Source organism: Uloborus diversus, chromosome 1, assembly GCF_026930045.1.
Source record: "Uloborus diversus isolate 005 chromosome 1, Udiv.v.3.1, whole genome shotgun sequence".
NCBI lineage: Eukaryota > Metazoa > Arthropoda > Arachnida > Araneae > Uloboridae > Uloborus > Uloborus diversus.
Genome location: NC_072731.1, coordinates 177,979,504 through 177,993,062, shown reverse-complemented (window position 1 = coordinate 177,993,062; position 13,559 = coordinate 177,979,504). Strand labels below are relative to the sequence as shown.

The following is a 13,559-nucleotide window of genomic DNA, read 5'->3' as shown; positions in this document are numbered from 1 at the left end:
CGTTTCCACGTTATGATAATCAAGCAGCGAATTAAAATTGCGCTCTACGCTTGCCATCTACAATATCGTTGCCAATACACATTAGTAAAGATGCGAATTAAATATTTTGCTCTGTGAATGGCTACATTGAATGGCATTTCATCATTTGTGATGTCATCGGCAGAAGCCGTAAACAATAAAAGCGCTCCGATTTAAGTAATTTTTTAAAAATATTAAGCTTAAATAAATTATTTAAAAAATGGTCAGATGCTATGTTTTTAAGCATGCTCTTTCAGAAAAAAAAGTTTTAAAATTTTTGAAACGACCCCATTGTGTGTTTATGGAAAATAGCTCACTGTAAGCACTTCTTCTATTACAGTTCAGCGGAGAGGAGAAAAATAAGTTCTACATGTAGATGCACCTTACAAGTAATACTTTTAACAATCATACCTCTGAAAATGAGATTTAAGTAATATGAAAGCTAAATTTTCAAATGAATGTCAACTGTCTTATTAAGTGATATCTCTGTTAAATACATTCATATAAGGATGATACAAGGAATGAATGAAAATATTTGTCCAGAGTTTAAGACACTTAGCTTTCCCCGTAACTTTCAGCCGTTCATGCGGAAATAGCAAACAAACAAATATACTTGCTCATACCACGTGCTCGCTACCTAACAGTCACGTTGACAATAGATAGAGAAACGCAGTGCAACGAAAAAGTGAAATCAATAGCAATCATGTTTGCAAGTACACACCCTGATTTAGAGACTGCAGTTTTGGCTTTCTTTTGAGATCATAGACATAGAATAGTCATATTTGAGCAGGAAACATATGTCCTCACATTGAAGCTATAAATACTTTTACACTGGTAGCTAAAATCAATTTAGTATACCAGACAGAAGCCGCAAGCATAATGCAAGCTAAACTCGTAAAGTAAAAGTAAAATCTTTAGTAATAATTATCTATGCTCCATAAGATTGGGTAATGTAACCCAAGCTTTTATCTTTACGAGTTTAGCCGCACCATGCTAATAGACTTTTTCTGGTGCGCAAAATTAATTTTAAGTACCAGTGTGAAAGTAATCTTAGTTTCATTGCGAGGACAGCTGCCGTCAGTTCGTTTATCCGTGTCTAATGAGCCCAAAACAAGAGCGAAACTGCAGCTCTTGGATGAGGAAACCGGGCTGAAGGAATTTGTTTGTAGTTCTGCCATAGCCCCGGCTGGGAGCGGTAACTTACATTTCACAATCTTTAATCTATGAAAAGTTCCAGTTTTCTCAACAGCCTCAAGTTTCTTAAATGTATCTTTTGTATAGAGGAGTAAGTTTTCCATCGCATTTGATTAAGAGATTGAAACAAAATGAAATTAAAAAAGAAAAAAAAGCCATAAACGTTTTCATGAGAACAAGTAATTGTTACTACTCTGTCATGTAGCAACTCCCTAGCTAGGTCTGCTGCTGAGGAGGGTGTGAGTCCTCCTGGAGAACTCACCTTTTGTAAGATTTCCACCAAGGCAAAAATAGAGTTAACTTGAAAAATGAAAACTCCTCCACCCACTCATAGTACTTTGCAAAGTGCCCGGGCGAATATTTCTGACTCACAACATAGTCATAACCCACCAGACTACCTATTCCAGATTTTTGAGTGGTTTTATGAGGGCCCTCTGGTTTTGTGAGGGTCATATAAGACTTTACCAGAATGCCACTGGTGTTCTGCTGGTGAGGTCTGAGCTGCTCACATTTTAGTTGGTTTGGGATTTGCAAAGGATGAGGTCCTTTGCAACCCACAATTGTTTTTACGTCTTTTCGAGATATTTGGATTCATGGGGATTGTCTAGCCCTGCTAGACATTTTCGAGATAAGTAAAAAAAAAGAAAGAAAAAAAACTCTTTCATATACTTAACACAGTAAGCGCGGTACATTACGAGTATTGCTCAAAAACGAGGACACTAGAGCGCAGATGTTCTGCGCTGGTTCAGCTAGCCAGCAGTTAATGAATGAACTACTAGATCATTAATAGCAAATTCAAAGGACAAATTCTAAAACAAATGAAATATCAGAACCCATAGAACATCAGTAAAACAGAAAATGCATCACTATGAATTCAACGATACTAAACATAATGTAAACACACATTAAAAATTAACATTCAAAGAAATGTAAAATGTCAGGCAAAATAAAAATATCCGTTATTTTAATTCAACTTTTAAAAAGAGAAAAAAATAGTTTTGTTCAAAAATAAAACACAATATCTGTACTGTAGCGAGAAACACATCCTACAATAGTCATTTATCTTTTTTAGGATGTTAAAGTTTTGATAAATGAGGAATAATCTATTGGGCGATATTCTAAATCTTTGTGCACGTAAGGTAAACTATTCTGACTCTAATAAATCCCAGTCACATCTACCTATAATCCTAGCATACCCAATTAACTCCTTGTTTATTGAGCCTTAGAGGACTCGTCAATCATTACCCATCAGTGATATTAGTATTGACGATTCAGAGCAATTGCAATTTAGTTCAGTATTAAAGGCAAACAAAATTATTCGCTTTATACATTCAACTAGCGGTACCCGCACGGCTTTGCTCCTGATATAAAATTAAAATGTCATTTAGTTCGCCTGTATATTTACAGTTAACTTCTATTATGAGTGCATTAATTTTACTTCAAGGTCTGAACACGTTTTTGGCAGATTTGAAAATTTAGCAATACTACCACCAGTTGATAAGCCACTATTACAACAGCAACTGTATTTTTACAAAAAAAAAAACAGCTGTCAAAAAAGATAAAAACATGGTTTCGTGTGCTCATGTTCGTTAGTCACTGAGTTTGACACATTATTTTCTGCTTCAAGTTTTCAAAGCATCTCTAAGTAGTCAAGTGTTCGCTCAGTTATGACGTTCATTCGTGACGACCCCTTACTTCCCTGACCAAGGTAAGTCGACATTTTACCTTCACTGGACCAAAAGTAAACTTAAAGATTTGTCAACCTCAAAAAGTTTGTTTTGGTTATTGATTTAAAATTCGTTAGAACAGTTCGGTTAGAAAATAAATTTTAAATTTGATATAATTACATTCAATAAAAAACAAATCATGTACCAAACCATATACTGTATAAACTCTAAACAAAGGGAAAAGTAAGAGTTTCTTCCTTGAATTAGCTCCAGTTAAAAATGTTTTTATTGTTTTAAAAGAAATGTAATTGTTTTAAATCAGTAAGAGTTGTAATGGACCAATATCGTGCAATTAAAGAATTTTCAATTTTAGTTACAATTAAACTTTTATTCATTAAAAGTGTAAAAGTAAGACAAATGAAACAAACCCGAAATTATATTGCTTACATAAACATGCAGAAGTTTCAGAAATACATTTGGACCCCGATTTAACGAATTCATCGGTACCGAAAATTTTATACGTTAAATCGGGGTTATACGCAATATCGGAATGATAAAAAAAAATTAAAAAATGCACCTACCTTATCTAAAACCCTAATAAGCACAGCACTCCAAGACTTTATTACACGCTAGTTAATTTGACAGTTAAAACTACTGAGTAATAAATGTTTGGACAATTTCCTTGATACTTGACTCGAAATAGTTCTCTTTCTCGACTTCATGTAGAGATTAAAATACTTTGTTTTTTGCAGCCTGCTGCATGAGATATGTTTTTACAGTTTCCAGACGATGTAAAGCATTTGGAAAAGTAACAGTTTTAATGGGAGTTTCATTATCGCTTTCTGCATTAAAATCACTATTCGTCGGTCGCCTCTTCTCCCTCGCCCGTCAAAAATTGCTGATTCCAAAAAAAAAAAAAGTATTTTTCTTCTTCAGACAAAATGGATATAACATTTAGGAAACAATCCAATATTTCCTAACTCAAATTCACAAAAAAAAAAGTTTTTTTGTCTGTTAATATAATTTGTTATTTTAGGGTTTATTATTCGGTAAATAGGGGTTTTAGCCTTCATTTTAGTCGGGGAAAAAATTCGCTAAATCGCGAAATTCGTTAAATAGCGGTTCGTTAAATCGGGGTCTTACTGTCTTTAAAAAGAGGAAGGAAGTTTTCCTTCCTGTCTTAAAACGCTAAATAAGACCTTTTTCCAAAATTTAACCTTAAAGAAAGAACGTTGCCGTAACGACTGTTATGTATGCGATATTTTAATGATTTACTTGACATAATGTAATAAAAGCTAAGAAAATAATTACAGACGACTTTTATTTAACACATGAATGTTTTAATTTAATCCTTTTTTAATTCGGAACTCCAATAAACTATAGGGGGCGCTACAGCCACTGTCCAATGGCGGATGAAAAAGGTAAAACAAACAAATGCCGTAACTTATAACTTGCTTTGACGCTTAGTGAATGACAGTAATTTTTCATCGTGTTTGTGGGAAGCTTTATTTTTTATTCTTTTGAAATTACATTACATCATAAACTGTCTGAAGCCTGCAATTTACGCCAAAGAAAACACGTGGAATGGAATGTTTCAACTTTTTCTTTAGGTAGCGTATTCGAGCGTTGGAGTTGCGAATAGGGCGGAAGGGCTTGAATTTCAATAAAGTAAACCACATTTTAAAAAATGTTTAAAAAAAAAAAACATGAAACGAGATAAGATATAGGTATAAGATACTGAAAGACATCACTATGAAAACAAAACAAAATGTTAATTTTAGTTACGAAAATAAATTACATTCATCTTTGATTTTTTTTTTCTCGAGGTTAATCATTTAGAATTGCTTGGATTGCTTAAGGTAAGCCTGGGATTTCGGTTTTCTAAACACTTCCTTTAGCTCTCCTTATGCTCGTTGAAACTTTGTAGAAAATTCGTACAACTAAAATATTTAGAGCAATTAGCCGCTTGTTTATCACGCTTTGGAGGATTTTTATATCATTAAACAACAACGACATAGTGATTGAAAATTCGTTTGAACTGTAATTTTGGTTCAGTGTTAGACGCAAGCACTGATTTATATCATGGAACGTTTTATGAGAGATAGAAAAAACACATATGAAAAAGCTAAACATTTTTGCATTCAAAATACTTTTTAGAACTTTTAAAATTTATTTTTGAACCATTTCAGTAATTCTTCCAAATGTATCAATTATGTTTAGAGTACTATGATAGACATCGATGGAATATAGGAAAATTTTTTCAAGGTTCTTTAATATTGAACAAAGATTTTATATTCTTAAAATGGTTTTCCTTTATTGCTATGTTTTTACCAAGTTTATAATGGTAGTATGTATCTTGTACATTATTTCTTTTATATTTGTATCGTTATGTTTGAAACAGTTGTTTAACAATACTTTAGGTTGTATTAAAACTATTGTACGTTGAAAACTATCAGAAGGCCTAACAATTGATTAGAGTAAATTTAGAGTAGGTTTTAATGTTAGTATATTTTTTTACTTAGATTAGACACTTGTTTATTTGAAGTATTAATTAACCGATGAGCTAGGATAGTTGAAGTTAGGTTTTAATAGTAGGTTCGTTCAATTCTGGACAAAGTTGTTGCTGCAATCTTACTAAGTAATAATTTAAGTGAAAATTTATAAGTGTGTGAAGCACGACACTTTTTACAATGGGGTCGTTTCCGAAATTTAAAATTTTTTTTCTGAAAAAGCATGCTTAAAAACATGGGATGCGACCATTTTTTATAAATTATTTGACAAAATTTAATACTTTGTAACAATTTTTTTAATCGTTGCGCATATTAAAATTCATTTTTTATGCTTCTGCACATGACATCACAAGTGATGAAAGCCATTCACTGATGCCTTTAGCGCAGTGCGCAATATTAAATTCGCTTATTTACTCATATGTAGTAGCAAAGATATGGTTGATAGCAAGCGTAGAGCACAATATTGAATTGGTCCCTAAATTATCTTAACCTGGAAGCTCGGTGGACAAAAAGCGTAAACATTCAGCGGAGCCAGTGGAGTGCGCTCATAAGTACATAACTTGTGACGTCATAAAAACGACAACTTGTTTGAAAAAATCGGACATTAAAAAAAAAAATAATTAAAAATTAAATGTTGGTATTTTCTGGATCAATATTATTTTTTTGGCTCATTCTATCGTAGTACTTTTAACTGAAAGAAACAATCCCATTGGATGAATAAATTTCTTAAGAGCTTGAAGACAAATAACGTCTTACTTACTAAACTTTAAAGGCTAATAAGTCTTTATTTTCCACTGCTATTAAATTCAAAATGATCGCAAATGCACCGCAATAAACTCGGACATAGTGATGTCACATTAAAGAAATAATTACACTAAGAGTTTTATTTTAGTTTCATGCGGGTTAATTGTGGGTAAAAGCTGCTGATAAGTTGGAGAATGAAAGAGAGATTGAGAGAAAGAAAAGGCTATTTCAAATTCGTCATTTATGCAACGCCTCCAGGAGAATGAAACATTCTCCGACAGAGCAGCAGTGACCTAAGTCCCATTTCCCTAAGAACCGAAGCATAATATCATATAAAAGCTGAAAAAAAAAAAGAAGCCCTAAAGTCCTTGTAGGCATCTATCCTTGAAGGCAACATGAACATCTATCCACGACTTAGTTTTTCTCCCTCTTTTTTCTAATACTTCAGGGCCACTTCACACAGAACGTGATCTTCGCAAAAGGAGACGAAACTTCTTGCTTTTTGAAGACATAAATAACAGCCAGAAATATTTGCCAGTTTTTATTTCCGTGTATCAAGTATACGTGCCAACTAGGAATGATATCAGATATTTATCTAATGATTCCCGGAAGCGTGATACATGGTTTTAGTGTTATTGAAAGAAAAGACATTTAATGAACCATCGCAGTATAGTACCAAAAGAGATTTCTATGAGTTATGTTTTTTTAATGCTTTCTTATCTTTTGCTCATGACTTAAAGTCAAATGTTTTTTTTTTTTTTTTGATTCATTGATACCATTGGTTGTTAGTGCTGAAACTTCTATCAATTCCATTTTTGAATCCTTTATTTCAAAAACCAGTCAAGCAACAAAATTGTTAATTTTAGGAAAACCATCTATATCGCCATATTAAATTATTCAATGAGGATTACAACATTGTTTGTTGAAAAAAATGTACGTAAACATGTATCCCTTTAGCTTAAAGCATTGTATTCCTTATAGAAAATGTTTAATTCGAAGGTAAAAATGCTTTTTCGAAATTTTAAGAGTTTGCCACGTGACTGTATTTTGAAATAAACGGTTCAATTAATAAAACTGGGCACACAAAATTTAAAATATGTGAATGGTTTTAACTTTTATTTATTTATTTATTTATTTTTTTTTTGTAACCAAATTATGTTTTTTTTTGTTCACTTTTTTTTGCGACAGAGAATATTTCAAAAATATGTTCCAAAAAACAACTGACTAACTTTAAAAAAACTTTTATTTTTTGTTTCTGTTATAAACGAGGGAGAGTGAAAATTTTGGGATATATCTTAAAGATCTTTTTAAACACACAAAAACTACTGAAACAAGCTAAATAATTTTTATAGCAAAATTTTTCCAGTATAATTTGATAAAGTACAAGTTTGGAATTTAGTCGATATATTTTCGAACCCAAGTTTTGAACTCAAGTGTGTCTCTCTTAGTGTTGTCATACATCAGCCTACTCGCTGGTTCAGTTTACCTGGGCTTGGTTTGCAAAGAAAACATGTTATACAGTCAATATAAAATTTTTAATTGCTTTCACATTTGAGTACATAGAATAGAAATTTTAAAAAATGAATCAAAAATAAAACAAAATAAAGTTTAAAAAAATGAAGTTTTACTAGGCATTTAAAGTGCTTAAAAGTTTTTTTCAAAATATTTTTAATCGAATAAGAACGATATTGTGAAGTTTCTAAGAAAACGTCTTCGTGAGTAATTTATTTTTTGTTTATAAGTTTCTAAGGTGAAGCTTTTTTTTTTTTTTCGTTTAGATTCATAATTGGGGAAAAAAATCTATCAGGTTTTCTAATGCGATTGCATGTGATATACATTTTTTGTAATAAAACAAAGAAACCCGTGGTAAAGTTTCTAATCTACTTTCCTAAATAGCAGGTGAGCTTGGGTACATTAATTGAACTTTATCAGTAAGATGAGAAAGCCGTTAGGCCCATCAGAATGAAACCATTTTCATTGATGCCGATTGATTAATCCTCACATTTGCTCCTAATCTGCTCATTTTGCATGATCCCGATAAGTGGGGTCACATTTTCCATCAACATTAATATCCTAATATCCTCTTAAGGCGTTTTAAACTCGGCATAATACGCGATTAAATAAATAGGACGGAGGATGTCTATTGAAATATCGCTTTGCCCATACCTCTTCTTAACGGATGGTTATGCTGTTGAAAAGGGTGAGCAGATTTATGATTTCGAGGATATGTTGTGGAAATTGTGCTTTAACTGTCTGCGTGCTGAAGTACTACGATAATTTGGAGCTGTCTCTAATGTGAATTCATGCATCACATTTAACTGGGTAAGTGCAAATATATTTGTTTAGGTTGCCAGTACATAAGCATGATGAAATAAGAATAGTTTAAATTTATAATCTTTGCTACGGAGTTTAGTTGTATAGTGTTGAGGATATTTATACATTTTGCTTTTCCAGTGAAGTGTTAATTGTTGTTTATCTGTTATCATGGACGCGGTGCAGTTGAAAAGAAGTGTTCAGGAGTATTTTTGAATAAATGAAAAGAGAAAAGTTGAACTTGGTAAAACTTTTAAAATTACATTTAGATGTTTATTATTTAGACACACTTAGTATGAAAGGGTTGTATACACATTTAAATAAACAGTTCATTTATAATTCCCAAAGTGAATACCGCTAAAAAAAATTTTTAATGTTGAATTTTCCAAAGAAATTGTCCAAAATTTATCACAATAAAATTTTATTGAAAGCAACTGGAAAAATTGTTTAATCATTAGTAGCTTGAATACGCATCTAAATGTTTCAATGGAATTTTGAATGAAATAATAAGAATTATTAAAGCATTTTTGACCAAGTATTTTAAAGTTGAATTGACTTTGTATTCAACTGGTGCTCAAACTTCTGATTTTTTGCAAACAAAATGTCCAAGTTCAAATCATGAAGAATAAAATATAGAGCAGTGGTTCCCAATCAGGGGTTCGCGCGAGGTTTTCAGGGGGTTCGCAAAAAAAATATTGTAATGACGGAGTTTTAACATGCCTGTTTCTGATGAAGTCTCATGTTCAAGCCCTTTCAAGCAAATTTTGCTCCTTTGAGTTCATTTGTCTCTCGCTCATTCGATACTCTTAGCATGAAAATATTTGCATACTTCCTAACATATTTTACATTTAAATAATTTAGTCTCTCATTGCAAAGAGCCGGTTTTAGCACTTCCATTGAGAATGATAGCCCTGAAGTCCTGCTGAAAAAGCTTTACTGATGAATACAATGTCCTCAGATGAAGGAATTTGAAAGCGTTCGTTTCTTCTGAAGCATTTGATTGGAAAGATTGATTTAACTTTATGAAAACATTACATGGAGTATATATGCGATCGTCTAAAATATTTTGAAGTTTAGTTTCTTTACCATTTGAGTCCGACGAAGAGCTATAGCTTTTCTCTTGTGTTGAGTCAAAAACGCATAGAAGTGAGATCACGCTGTTGTTTGTTGCTATAATTTTCACACTACATAGACTACAATTTGCTTCGTTTTTGTTGAAAATGGGAAAGAATGGCTAACAACCCAAAAATAAAATAGGGAGTATTCAAAATTAATTACTGTAGGAAATTTTCGTGAGTGAAAGTTTGGCAGTGTGAGGTTTACGCAGTAAAGAAAAATCAACGAAATTCAACCATGCAACTTAATTTGCGCTTTATGCAAATAAGAAATTTATGAAATTTGCGTAGAAAATTTCTCTTGTAGTAAGTGTGCTTTTAAATATTTGCTTTGTTAAAAATATTCTTTTGCGTAAAATTAGAGTAAATGCGTATTTTGAAAATATACGCTTCTATTATTTTTCAGTGTACGCATTTTATTCCGTTCTTATAGCATAGTTACAAGACAATTCTTCAGTAATCAAAAATTAATGTACGCAGTATATATCTTTATCAAACAGCAAGACTCGTATTCCTTTTCAAGAAGACTTAAAGATAGAGATCTTTCTTATTTTTTACTGTAAGAAAAAACTTTATTTTTTTTTTGAAATCTGAGACAGTTCCCTGAAAGGTATTTTAAAGATTATTCTTCAATCGACTTCTGATTTAATGATAATAGAGATAAACGTACCCTTGTGTCAGCAAAATTTCAGCCAAAAATTTCTCCTCTCTCTCTTTTTAACCTCTTTGTTCAACAAAAATTCCATTTTAAAATTTTTTTCAAAGTTGATAGAAGCTCAGCGCAAAATAATCAGTTTATTTCTTGGTGAATTTGTTTTGCATTCATTTTTTAGCGATCATTTTAGTTCGCAACAATATTTGTAACTCAATATTTTGAATTATGTTTTCGTTCTTGTTATGAACTATGGAGGGTTATCTTGCTATAAACTAGCATCAAATTATTAAAACATCTCCCAAATTTTAATGTCTATGTTTGTGTCTGCTAACATTTTATTTTATTTTATTTTATTTTTTTTGCTTGTTACTTATTACCTTGTACATAAGGGGTTCGCCAACTTCTTTCGGAGTTTGGAAGGAGTTTGCAAAGGGGAAAAGGCTGGGAACCGCTGATATAGAACATGTACTGCTTAACTCTTTATCTGCGTTCTTCTTCTTTGCTCTAGCAAATATTCCGCCATGTTTCACGTCACTATTAGTGTAGTGCATATTGGGTAATTTCTAAGTAAAACAACTGGAATACAACACCATGGAGGTATTTATTGATGCTTAAAAATAAATGAAATAACAAAGCAGTAACTAACCACTTTTCTCTTACTCTAAACAAGTGTTTAAGCGCTTGAATAAAAATATCAAAATAAAATATTAACGGTAACAACTACCGCCGTTTCATCCTAAACGCAATTACGTCTTGAAAAATACCCCAGATAGAACTTTACAGATTTTATCTCTTCAAGCCACCAACCAGAAAAAAAAGCTTAAATAAATAAAATTTATTGCGGACATTTTTTTTTTTTCGTCCCAATTTTTCCTTTCGTCACCAAAAAATATAGAAGCGATGCACCAGAAATGGGAAGTGACTTTCTGTTTTTCTTCATCCTTCTCGACAACTCTGTGGTGACACAAATCTCATCAGTCATGATTAGGAGAAAAGTGACGCCATTTCCTATCCCTTCCCCCGAGCTTCGTTGCTACACTCTGGTAGCATTTACTAAGCACGAGAAAGAGGAAATAAAGAATTACTCTTCACTCATACAGTTAATGAAGTGATTTCTACGTCTGTATACATACATACAGTTAGTACGCTGAAGGGCTTTGGGGTACTTGGGACATTAATTTACTCGGAATGATCTGTAAATGTGAATCAATCTAATTTTCTGTAAGGGATATACTTAATATCGATACAAAAAGAAACACTATTTTTGGAGAGTGCGTTCTTTCGTAGGTCCTAAGAATAGTGTTTTTACTGTTAAAAAAAGGGTGAAAAACTCCGGCTTCATGAAGTTCTAAGGCATTTACTATGTAGTTAGAAAATCGCCCGTCAAGGTATGACACGTGAAAATTGCTTCCACATTTCAACAAAGCAATTGTCTGATTGGTGTTATTTTGAGGGTTGAAATTTGAACTGTAACTCCAGTGGATTTACCCTAAACTCCAGTAGATAGCGTTCATTGTTTACCACTTTTTTGTTCTTTCATTCTCCTAAAATGAGTCTTACCAGTAAAACAATTAAGTTACCGGATCCAGCTCATCCCAGTCAAAATAAGACATTTCCATGCATGTCAAACATTACCAAAAAATATTATCAAATTATCAAGCCGTAGCGCGAGTTTCATTGTTGGTGACGTCAGGAGCATTACTCGATCATTCGCTATTATATATATGAAGATGAATTAGACATAATAGTTAGAAGTCAAGAGGTAAAGAAGAAAAAGCCGTTCTTTGCGAAAAGTGTTTAGAATTCAAGTTTGGTGCTTGAACTTCGGAAGTCAATTTCAACTGTCAGACCATCCCTCTGATTTTATCTAATAATTCGTCTTTGAAATGTGGGCAAACGCTTTACATACACCATTCTTTTGCTACATGCGAGCATTTAAACCAATTTTGTTTGCTTACGTGATTAGTGCTATTTTACAACGTAAACTATCTTTTTTCATTGGCTACATTCTTCCCTTCATTAGTTTTGCAAAAGTCAAAATTATAGATTAAAAAAAGGGGCGATGTGGAAACGGTAGCATTGAAAATTCGTATCACTATAAATAATAGGCAGATGGTTAATCGGTTATCAGTTGATTATCTCCTGCCTATTATTCGGTAATCGGTAACTGAACAAATTTGCTTATCGGTGGGTGCATCTCTACAGTAGAACTTTTTCAGCTTCTAAACTGATTGCGCATATCGTCGGCGTCGCCTCACAGCAACAATAAGATATCTCAGTGTTATTTCCGAGATTAGATATCTTCTGTTGCTCTAAGGCGACGATATTATGATTATCTACCTGCATCAACCACATAGGGAAATAATTCCTTATTTTCATTTGGGACTTAGTCTCTGAGGTGAATGAAAACACTCTGGGGGTAAAAGTAAACATGATTTCGCTCTCTAACAAACAGTCAGAAGATTAAATATTTTATACCCAACTCTCAACTAGGTATGTAAAATTTCCGGAAATTTTGAAATGGGGGAAAAAAACTGTTTTTTACCTGTTTTTTTCGGGAAAAATTGGAAAAAATGGAAAATTTGATTTTGTTATGAATAAAATTAGGGTTTCTTGATAGCTCTGTGTTTCTTGGAACATATACAGGGTTAAGCATGAAGAAAAAATGCTATCCACACATCTGCTTGACAGAAATACACATAAAGTAAGATTAATAAGAAAGAAAAAAACTTTTTGTTTTATAACTGAGAGCTTTCATGATCAAACACCAGAAATAAGTCAAGTCGTCATTCAACCAATAATATTGGGTAATGTGTGTCTAATCGTAACAATTACATTTTCTATTTTAGATTGCCTTTGAAACTTGAAGTATTAATTGAAATTTTCGACTTTCAAACATGATAGATTTTTTTTTTTGAAAGAAAAATAATACAATGTAACTTTACTGTCTGAAAATTAAAGCTATTGAGTTTTGATTTTTCCAATGAAGTCTGAGACCAAATGAAAACTAAATTGGTGTTTCTTAAGCTGAACCAAACCTACAGTTTCAGTTCATTCATACGACCGTGCTAAGCACAGTAGTAAAAGTAGTCATACCAGCACTTTTGAACAAATTTGAGTTATTATAACCAAGTTGTTCTCTGTTTCGTATTTTACTAAATAAATAAGATGTTTTAGGGTCACTTGATCAAGAACTATTATTTTAAAAAATTCTTTAAAAAAAAAGACATCTGAATCAAATAAAGGGAAGAGAGAGAGAGCCAAACTTAAAATACATTATCTCAGCTTGAGCACAACTGCAAATTCCCCTTTTTTGCTTAGCACGGCAGTATACAGGGTGCGG

At 32.3% G+C, this 13,559-nt stretch overlaps 1 protein-coding gene across 1 annotated transcript in view; it reads left to right on the top strand.

The window, feature by feature from the left end:
* LOC129233660 (leucine-rich repeat-containing protein let-4-like) overlaps positions 1–13,559 on the top strand; it is a 196,019-nt gene that overhangs the window by 34,802 nt on the left and 147,658 nt on the right. The gene's annotated exons all lie outside the window — the stretch shown is intronic.